The following is an 11564-nucleotide window of genomic DNA, read 5'->3' as shown; positions in this document are numbered from 1 at the left end:
TTAGAGCTGCCACCCTTCCAGTTAGGCTTTGAACTTCCTTATGCGACATGGGCGAAGGAATTTCTAGCAAGGACCTGGTTTTTTCTGGATTCGCCTCTATCCCCTTTGTGTTGACTATGAACCCATAAACTTTCCAGATGCCACCCTGAAAGTACATTTTTGGGGATTCAGCTTCGTGTCGTACTTTTTCAAGATGCCAAAACATTCTTCCAGGTCAGATACATGGTTATTGGCAATCTTTGACTTGACGAGCATATCATCGACATACACCTCCATGTTTCTCCCAATCTAGTTTGCGAACATCTTGTTGACCAACCTTTGGTATGTAGCCCCATCATTTTTTAGTCCGAATGGCATAACTTTGTAGTAGTATACGTTATGCTCGGTCATGAAACTGGTATGCTCTTGGTCTGCAGGGTTCATTGCGATCAAGGTATATCCAGAATACGCATCCATGAAAGACATGAGCTCGTGACCTGCCGTGGCGTCTATCAACTGATCAATTCTTGGTAGTGGGAAATAGTCCTTGGGACAAGCCTTGTTGAGGTTGAAGAAATCGATACAGGTTCTCCACTTTCCATTTCGCTTCGGGACCAACACGGGGTTAGCAACCCAGATCGGGTATTTTTCTTCCCTGATAAACCTGCATTTTAGTAGGCGAGCTATTTCTTCTTGTAATGCTTCAACTCATACTATCCCCAAAAGCCTCTGTTTTTGGGACTTTGCAAGCACGTTCTTGTCCAAGTTTAAGGTATGCATTATTATACTCGGACTAATTCCCACCATATCCTTGTACAACAAGGGAAAAACATCCAGGTTCTTCCGTAAAAACTCGACTTGCTGCTTCCTTCTGTCTTCAAGATTTTCCCCAATTTTTACAACCCTTGAAGGTTCTTTCGAGTCGATGTTTAATTCCTCGAGTTCTTTTATGGCTTTAAGCTCAGACCTGTCATCGCCTACTCGCGGATCAATGTCGTCACGTTGGGTGACCTCACCATCTTTTTCTTGAGGTTCTTCCATCCCACAGGTAACTTCCATTTCCTGGGACTCCTCACCTCCCTCACTTATGACCTTCGCCTACTGCCCGGGTTGTGATTTTCCCTTCATAGAAATTTTGTAGCATTCTCTGGCAGCGAGCAAGTCTCCTCTTACTATGCATATCCATGAGGTTGAGGGGAATTTCATTGCTAGGTGTCGGGTCGAAGTGACAGCTTCAAATGCCATCAGTGCAGGTCGGCCCAAAATCGCGTTATATGCGGCCAGACTATCGATTACCACGAACTCGAGTATTTTGGAGGCAGTTCGTGACTCTTCTCCCAATGTCACAACTAGTCTGATTGTCCCTACGGCCACTGCTCCTTCACACAAAAACCGTACATAGTCATTGAGGTCGCCTTCAATTTGGATATGGACAATCCCATCTTTTCCAGGGTGGACCTAAAAAGTAATTTTATGGAACTTCCATTATCCATCAGTATTCTCTGTATCCTCCGGTTAGCGAGCTGCACGGTTAGCACCAGGGGTCATTGTGTGGGAATTGGACGTGGCTAGCACCTCTTATGTGAAATTGATTCGTTGTTTTTCCAACTGCTTTTGCTTCGATAACCGCTGCTCCGGGACAAAGTCCACACCACTATGAGCCTTCAACTCATTGATATACCTCTTTTGTGTCCTGCCACTCGTGCCCGCCAAATGAGGTCCTTCGGTAATAGTGGTTATATCTCCTCCTACTATTGGGGGAGGGTCGACCTGATTCGTCTGAACTCCAGGTAGACCTATCGGAGCTTCTGGAACTGACTGAGGATTCTGCCCGGCAGGTTGATTGGGAACTACCCGATTTTGGGCGTACTAGGATAATGGTCCAGCTCGAATGAGAGTCTCAATTTCATCCTTCAGCTGCTGGCAATCATTAGTGTTATAACCGATGTCATTGTGGAATTGGCAAAACTTTGAAGGATCTCTCTTTTCCTTCTGGTGCCTTAAAGACTCTGGCTTTCTCCATGGGAGGCAATTAGAAATAGCCAGGAAGATATGCTCTCGGGTGTCTGTTAGGTCGGTATAGGTGGCGTAAATGGGCTTGAATTTCTCCATAGACTTATTCTTCTTCGTCCCGTTCTAGTCGCCCTCACCATTCCCTTTCCTCTTGTTATTTCACCCTAGTTTATTCTAGGTAACGGGTTGAGCCGTAGCTCCAATATCCGTCATCATTCTAATGGGTTGGACAGGGGACTGGCTGCTTCCTGCAACAGAAGCTTATTCTAGGTAACGGGTTAGAAATTTTTTTATCCTTTTAAGTCCTTTTCTTTGGAGTACTTGCCACAGGTCGCCTCCTACCAAGATTCATGTTCTCATTGCCATGAGCTTGGAGCTGTCATCAACATCCCTAGCTCGTGCAGCAACATTGGCAAATCTGGTCAGGTGTGCTTTCAATGTCTCACTAGGTTGCTACTTTGCGTTGGCCAATGAATCAACTTCAACACGAGCTGCCTGTGAAGCTAGAAATGCTCTTTTAAACTCAGAGGAAAATTTCTTCCACGAGCTTATCGAATGCTTCTTGTAGTGTTTAAACCACTGCCTAGCAGGTCCGACTAGAGTTGCAGGGAACAAGATACATCTTAGATCGAGCCCAACATTGTTGGCCATCATCATGGTATTAAAAATCCCAAGGTGATCAGGCAGATCTACATCTCAATCAAACATCGCCATGTGCGGCATCCTAAAGCCAATCAGATATGTTGTCATTGCAATGTTTGGAGGAAAAGGTTCGAGCTCCTCATCTGAGTCACAATCGTCCTTTCGCTACCCAGATAAGAGTCTTTTCATTTGTTCTTCCATTAAAGCCAACCTTTCAAGGGTTTGGGCCCTGGTCCCTAGGTTAGCTGGGGGCTGTTCAACAGCTCCCATCCTATTATACATGTTTGATGGGTTGTTGTCCCTCCAAGTTCGAGCTTGGTAAGATGGGACATTCCCATTGTCGCGTACAATGGGCGGACCTCCCTTATGCCGAGTATAGCTAATATCCTCATTTCGAGCTGGATATTGTAACACCCTTGATAACCAAGACCGTTACACTGTGTATTTTAAAACAGTGCAAGACTTGCTAATCAAATCTTTTGAACATAAATGTGATTCTAAAGTCATCTAACAGGTTAAGGTTAAAAGATTTTGATCATAAATGGTTAATTCTCATTAAAACAAATGTTTGGTACATGGGATCCCAAAACAGGATATAAGTGGTAAATAGAACTCCCAAAAGTTGATACAACAAAAGCAAGTATAATGGAAAAATAAAAATTTAGAGCTCTATTCCTATAACTTTCCCTCGGTCATGGCGGTCGAGCAGATGACAATGTACACTCTGTCGTTAGAGCTCTCCAACTCATGGTTGGTCCAATTTTCCTTTGCCTTTACCTACACCACGTAGCCCCTGTGAGCAAAGGCCCAGCAAGAAAACCATAAACAACAAACACATATAGCAGTAGTAGCATCCAATCAACCTTAATCCAATTAATTCAAAGACTCAAAAGAGTACAAGCATTAAGCTAAACAACGATATACATGTATTTTCAAGCATAAATTTCAATCAGCAATACAAATGTTCAGGGTCGGTGCCCTTAGGCCGAGCCCTCTGTTTATCTAGCTAACCCTGGTTCGCTTAAGACGAGTTGCGTTCAGTACACTTATCATCAGCCCTAGCACCCTTAGGTCATATATTCATATAATGCATAACAACCACACAATCACACAGTACATATATTCAATTACTGGGAACTTCATTCCCATTCACAACCACATGGGTGCAGTTTTCTTACCTCGAATGCCAAGCAATATATTAAGAGCGGTCCCGAGCACGATCCTCGGTCCTCAGCCTTAAGGGTAACCCTAGTCACAAATAACAATGGATAATTATCAATCTCTAATCCAAATAAATGTTTAGGAAACAAAATTAGCCTTCGAGACCTTGAATTCTACTAAACCGAGTAGTAGAATTCCTCCCAAGTGCTTAGGTTTGAATCCCTGAGCCTAAAAACATGGCTGCCCATTAATTCCTATTTAGGACTACGACTTGCACCTAAAGGCCACAGACCGCCCCTAAGACAGAGGCCCAGCCCTCCCTGCTGGAGGGTATGGGCCACGACTTGCACCCCTCCAAGTTACGGCGTGCCTGAAGAACCAGAGGCATCTAGCCTCTTTAAGCACACGGGTCGTGGCGCCTAAAGAACAGGGTCGCGGCCCAAGGCACCAAACCTAGAAATTCCTTCTTTTTCTCAGTGTTTCCCTCGAGCCTAAGCCTTAAAATCCACCCCAAACCTTCAGCCAAACTCAGAATTGAACCCTAAATTTCATCCTTACAACCTATAAATCATAACTAGTCTATAAGCCAATTCTTACACCTATTAAGCACCCAAAATTAGCTTAAGAAACCAGAATCCATGCAAGCTCTAGCTTCAATATAATTTCAATAGAATTCAGAGATTTACAACTTGAAACCTTACCTCAGCTTGCAACTTAAATCCTCAACAATTTCTAGGTTGCCCTAGCTTTGATTTCCCAACTATCTTCACTTAAATTCCCAGCTTGAATCCCTGGCTTTACTCCTTCAAATTCTCCAAGTTTAGCTTAGATTCTAGAGAGGGTGAGAGTGAGAACGTGGAAAAGAGAGGGGGAGTCTTCTTGGTGTTTCTAATTAATTGCTAAGGATTTTTGTGCATATAGTTAACCCAAAAAGACCAAATGTCCCTTATGTTTTCCCAGCCCTCTAATTGCTTCTAGGGGTAAAATGGTCATTTCGCCCCCGTTTCTCGCTAAACCTTGAGTCATCCTACCAATTGCCAGTTAATCTCGTCATGTCCAATTAATTACCAAATACTTATTCATTATTCAATAAATCCCAAAATATTCTCTAAATTCCCGAAATACCCCTAGACTCCCCCAAGCTGGGTATTAAACCCCGCTGTGACTATTTCGGTAATCCGCTCACTAGGACCCTTATACTACAAATATATCGACATAATAATGTGGTCTCAACCATTTATCACATATAATCACATTTATGCCCTTAACGGGCCAAAATTGCAAATATGCCCTTATAAACAGCAAAAGGCCCACATGCATATCATCAACATGCATATAATATATCCACATAATCATATAAATCATGCATGTCACATAGTCACACATTTAATCAATTAAACACACATATATCCAATTATGCCCTCCCGGCACGCTAATCATGGCACTACACCCTATTAGCAATTTTGGGTCGTTACAACTATCCCCTCCTACTGAGAATTTCGTCCTCGAAAATTACCTGAATAAATTGTGATAGTGATCCCGCATAGTTGACTCAAGCTCCTAGGTCGCTTCCTCGACCTTGCTATTCCTCCATAATACTTTGACTAGAGGAATAGTCTTGTTCCATAGACCCTTGTCTTTCCTATCTAGGACTTGTACTAGTCGCTCCTCACATGATAAATCTGTCTATAACTCCAAATCCTCATATCTCAACATATGAGTCATAGCTGAGATGTACCTCCGAAGCATAGATATGTGGAATACATCGTGAGCCCCTGATAACGATGGTGGCAAAGCCAATCTATAGGCTACCTACCCGATCCTCTCCAGGATCTCAAAAGGTCCTATGAATCTAGGGCTCAACTTTTCCTTTTTCCCAAACCTCCTCACCCTTCGCAACGGTGAAACTCGCAGAAACACGTGGTCCCCTACCTGGAACTCCACGCCCCTATGCTTAGGATCAGCATAGCTTTTCTGTCTGCTCTGCGAAGCGAGTATTCAAGCTCGGATCTTCTCAATAGCTTCGTTAGTCTTATGAACAATCTCCAATCAAAAATAACTTCTCTCACCCAACTCATCCCAATGAATGGGCGATCTACATCTCCTCCCATACAACATCTCATAAGGAGCTACTCCAATCATTGATTGATAACTATTGTTGTATGAAAACTCAATCAACGAGAGATACTTACTCCAAGATCCCTCCAAGTCCAATACACACGCTCTAAGCATGTCTTCTAACACCTGAATTGTCCTATCAGACTGTCCATCTGTCTGAGGATGAAATGTTGTACTGAATTTCAACTGAGTCCCCATAGCCTTCTCCAAACCATCCCAAAACTTGGAGGTGAATATGGGATCTTGGTCTGATACTATAGAATTAGGAACCCCATGGAGACGTACAATCTCCCTGACATATAACTCAGCATATTGATCTAGAGTATAGGTCGTCCTCACTGGTAGAAAGTGAGCTGACTTGGTGTGTCTATGTACTATCACCCACACCGAGTCATGCAGCCCCACTGTCCTGGGTAAGCCTCCCAAAAAATTCATGGTAATGTCTTCCCATATCCACTCGGGAATACCCAAAGGCTGTAGCAACCCCGCTGGTTGCTGATGCTCAGCCTTAACCTGCTGACAAGTTAAACACTTGGCCACTTACTAAACTATGTCCTTCTTCATCCCAGGCTACCAATATAAGGTCTGTAGATCTTGATACATCTTCGCGGTGCCTTGATGGAGTGAGTAAGGTGTAGTATGGGATTCATCAAATATTTTTCATCTAATACCCATATACATCATAACATAGATACGACCCTTATACTGTAGTAAACCAGTCTCTAAAATGGAATAATCCTTAGCCACTCTAGCTAAGACATTCCCTCTAACTTCCTGCAACTGCACATCATCCAACTGACCCTCTCTTATCCTCTCTAGGAGGGTAGGATGTAAAGTAATATTGGCCAACCAGCCCACTACAAATTCTATCCTTGCCCTGGTCATCTCTTTTGCCAATTCCTTTGATATTTGCTTCGAACAAAATAGCTGTCACAGGCCTCTCCGGCTCAGCGCATCTACCACTACATTGGCTTTCCCTGGGTGGTAAAGGATGTCACAGTCGTAGTCCTTCACTAATTCAAACCAACATCTCTATCTTATGTTCAAGTACTTCTGGGTGAAGAAATACTTCAAACTCTTATGGTCGGTGTATATCTCACACTTTTCTCCATACAAGTAATGTTGCCAAACTTTCAGTGCAAATACCACCATTGCCAACTCCAGATCATGGGTAGGATACCGCTGCTCATACTCCTTCAGTTATCGTGATGCATAAGCGATAACCTTTTCATTCTGCATCAACACACATCCCAATTCCAGTCTCAACGCGTCACAGTACACTAGAAACTTCTCTCCCTCTAAAGGAAGACTTAACACAGGAGCGGTAATCAGTCATCGCTTCAGTTCCTGGAAGCTCACGCTTGTCTAACCAAGTGAACTTCAGATTCTTCCATGTCAACTCTGTCATCAGTGTGGCAATCTTCGAAAAACCTTCCACGAACCGTTTGTAATATCCTGCTAATCTAAGGAAGCTCCTAACCTTTGAGGCATTCCTTAGCCTCGACCAATCTCTAATTGCCACTACCTTAGCTGGATCCACCTTAATCCCATCTCTACTCAAAATATGTCCAAGGAATGTCACTTCTGGTAGCCAGGACTCACACTTCTTAAGCTTAACATACAACCGATACTCTCCCAATCTCTGCAATACTTGTCGGAGATGCTGCTCATGCTCTGCCTCTGAATTGAAGTAAACCAAGATGTTATCGATGAAGAGAATCACAAACTGATGTAAGAAGTCCTTAAACACTCTATTCATCAGATCTATAAATGATGTTGGGGCATTGGTCAAACCAAATGACATGACCAAGAACTCATAATACCCATACCTCATTCGGAAGGTCGTCTTTGGAATATCCTTATCCTTGATCCTTAGCTGGTGATAACCAGATCGAAGATCAATCTTTGAGAATACCGCCTTTCCCTGTAGCTGATTGAACAAGTCATCGATCCTTGGTAAGGGGTACTTGTTCTTGATGGTGAACTTGTTCAACTCCCTATAGTCTATACACATTCTTAGAGTCCCATCATTCTTCTTAACAAACAAAACTAGAGCACCCTATGGAGAGAAGCCAGGTCTGATGAACCCTAAGTCTAGAAGCTCCTACAACTGTATCTTCAATTCCTTTTACTCTATCGGGGCCATTCTATATGGTGCCCTCGACACTGGTTCTGTACCCGGCGCTAACTCGATTACAAACTGAATCTCTTGGTGTCACAACAGTCCTAGTAAATCCTCAAGAAACACATCCAAGAACTCGCGTACCAACCTGGTCTCACCCAGCCCCACCGGCATAACTCTAGTGGTATCCACCACACTAGCTAGAAAACCTATACAACCTCATTGTAATAGGTCCCTAGCCCTTAACGCTGATATCATAAGAACACAGGGTCCATGCATAACACCCACGAAAATAAAGGGTTCCTCACCCTCAGGCTTAAAGGTCACCATCTTCTTCCTGCAATCTATAGTAGCCCTATATCTGACTAGCCAATCCATCCCCAAAATCATCCATACCCAACTCAATCAATTCTATTGATAGTTCCCTACTATCTACCATCACTCGCAGTGCCCCAATCCACCTCCTAGAAACTACCAGTTCCTCTGTAGGCAATATAGTCCCAAACCCCGGAGTACAATGCTCACTAGGTCTACACAATCTATCAATTACCTTACTAGAAACAAATGAATGTGTAGCACCAGAGTCAATCAATACAGTATATGAAGAGCCAGCACTAGAAAGTTGACCTGTCACTACCGAGGGACTAGCCTCAGCCTTTGCCTGCGTCAAGGTGAACATTTGAGCTGGAGTCAAGCTGTCCACCTTCCCTGGTTCCTCTTTCTTTGATGTTGGGCAATCTTTCTTGAGGTATCCAACCACCTTGTACAAGGCTTTGTCAGACATTCCCCCAGATGGCGCTTCCTGCATCTCATGCACTCTAGATAACTTCTCCATGTCTCACTGCCACCCTGAGCACCCTGACCCCTCCTATCAAGACCAGCAGTGGCCGAGGTGTCAAGGGTCTTCCTTTTCAAATCACTGGGGCCTTCGCCCCTACCAAACCATGTATAAGGAGGCACTGCTCTACAAACATCCCTTCTCGCTGCATTCTCCCTCCATATCTTATTATTTGCCTCCTTAGCAGTAAGAGCCTTCTCAACAGCCTGGGCATAAGTCGTTTGCCCAGTTACTGATGTGATCCTCACATCTCAGGCAATCATAGCATTAAGCTCTCGAACGAACGAACCTGTCCTGTCTAGATGCATTTGTAGGTACTATGTCTGGTGCAAACTTCGCCAGCCTATCAAACTTCAGGGTATATTCAGTAACTGTCATACTGCCCTGTACCAACCCCATAAACTCATTCACCCTTGCTGCCCTGATGAAAACGTTGTAATACTTCTTGTTGAATAGATCTCTAAACTCATCCCAACTCAAAGTAGAAACATCCCGAGTCTGTGATGCCACCTCCCACCAAATACGGTCATCCTCTCTAAGCATATAGGTGGCACATGCCACCCTTATATTACCTTCCACCCTCATAAAATCCAGGATGGAGGTGATCATACTCAACCATTGCTCAACCTTCAGTGGATCTTGTCCTCCCTCAAAGGTTGGAGGATGATGTCTCTTGAACTGTTCATAAAGTGGCTCCCACCTGTTCCCAACCTCAGGTGGCTGTACAATTGGTGCCACAGTAGCTGGCACAATAGTTGCAACACTCCCTGACAGAGCCTGTTGTCTCAAAAGACAAATCAGCTCTTCCTGACTTTGTCACCTGGCTTGCATATCAGCAAGTATCTACTGCCAGTTCTCAGGGACTGGCGGAGTGTTCTGGTCCTGCTCATCATCTCTAGCCTTGAACCCTGTGCCGGCTAGTCATATTGATTGCCTTGGACATATAACTATCCAAATTTACCTGGAATCAACGACTCGGCAGCCAGGCAATGATGACAGGTTAACGTTCTTTCATTGATCCAAAATCAAAATTCAACCAACAATATGCAATCAAGAAGCAAACAAGCATTTAAACATTTATTCACATACAGTAGTAATGCTAATAAGCATGCCTTATCATGATCACACAACAGTTAAGGGCCAGGCCCTATCGATATCTCATGCTCCCTATTAATCATGCAACAACACATTCATATTTCATTTAAACATTTAAGCATATAATCACATATATATAGTTACCAAACCCTGAGCTGAGCTTGTCTTTAGCGGCGATTGTACATGCCCATCTAGTCTTCAAGAACCCTTAAACGTAGAACGCTCTGATACCAAGTTGTAACGCCCTGGACAACCAAGATTGTTACATTGTGTATTTTAAAATAGTGCAAGACTTGCTAATCAAGCTGTTTGAACCTAAATGTGATGCTAAAGTCAACTAACATGTTAGGGTTAAAAGATTTTGATCATAAACAGTTAATTCTCATTAAAACAAATGTTTGGTACATAGGATCCCACAAAAAGGGTATAAGTGGTAAATACAACTCCCAAAAGCTGATACAACAAAAGCTAGTCTAATGGAAAAATATAAATTTAGAGCTCTATTCCTGTAACTTTCCCTCGGCCTTGGCGGTCAAGCAGCTGACGATGTACACTCTGCCCCCAGAGCTATCCAACTCATTGTTGGTCTAGTTTCCCTTTTCCTTTACCTGCACCATGCAACACCTGTGAGCCAAGGCCCAACAAGAAAACCATAAACAACAAACACATATAGCAGTAGTAGCATCTAATCAACCATAATCCAATTAATTCAGTGACTCAACAGAGCACAAGCATTAAGCTAAACAAAGATAGACATGTATTTTCAAGCATACATTTCAATCAACAATACAAATGTTCAGGTTCGGTGCCCTTACACCGAGCCCTCTTTTTATCTAGCTGACTGTGGTTTGCTTAGGCCGTGCTGCGTTCAGTACACTTATCATTAGCCCCGACACCCTTAGGTCGAACATTCATATAATTCATAACAACCATACAATCACACAGTACATATTTTCAAATAATAGGAACTTAAGTCTCGTTCACAACCACATGGGTGTAGTTTTCTTACCTCGAATCCCGAGAAATAAATTAAGAGCAGTCCCGAGCACGATCCTTAGTCCTGAGCTCTAATGGTAACCCTAGTCACAAATAACAATGGATAATTATCAATCTCTAATCCAAATAAATGTTTAGGAAACAAAAACTAGCCTCCGGAACCTCGAATTCTACTAAACTGGGTAGTAGAATCTGTCCCGAGCGTTTAGGTTTGGATCCCCGAGCCTAAAACCTTGGTTGTCCATTAATTCCTATTTAGGGCTGTGACTTAACCCTAAGTGTCACAGGCCGCCCTTAAGATAGAGGCCCAGCCCTCCCTGCTAGAGGGCACAGGCTGTGACTTGCACCCCTCCAGGTTGCGGCACGTCTGAAGAACCAGAGGCATCCAACCTATTTCAGCACAAGGGTCGTGGCTTGAGGCCCCAAACCAAGAAATTCCTTCTTTTTCTCAGCATTTCCCTTTAGCCTAAACCTTAAAATCCACCCCAAACCATCAGCCAAACTCAGAATTGAACCCTGAATTTCATCCTTACAACTTATACATCATAACTAGCCTATAAACCAATTCTTACACCTATTAAGCACCCAAAATTAGCTTAA

Source organism: Humulus lupulus, chromosome X (genome assembly GCF_963169125.1).
Source record: "Humulus lupulus chromosome X, drHumLupu1.1, whole genome shotgun sequence".
NCBI lineage: Eukaryota > Viridiplantae > Streptophyta > Magnoliopsida > Rosales > Cannabaceae > Humulus > Humulus lupulus.
Note: the sequence above shows the minus strand (reverse complement) of the source record.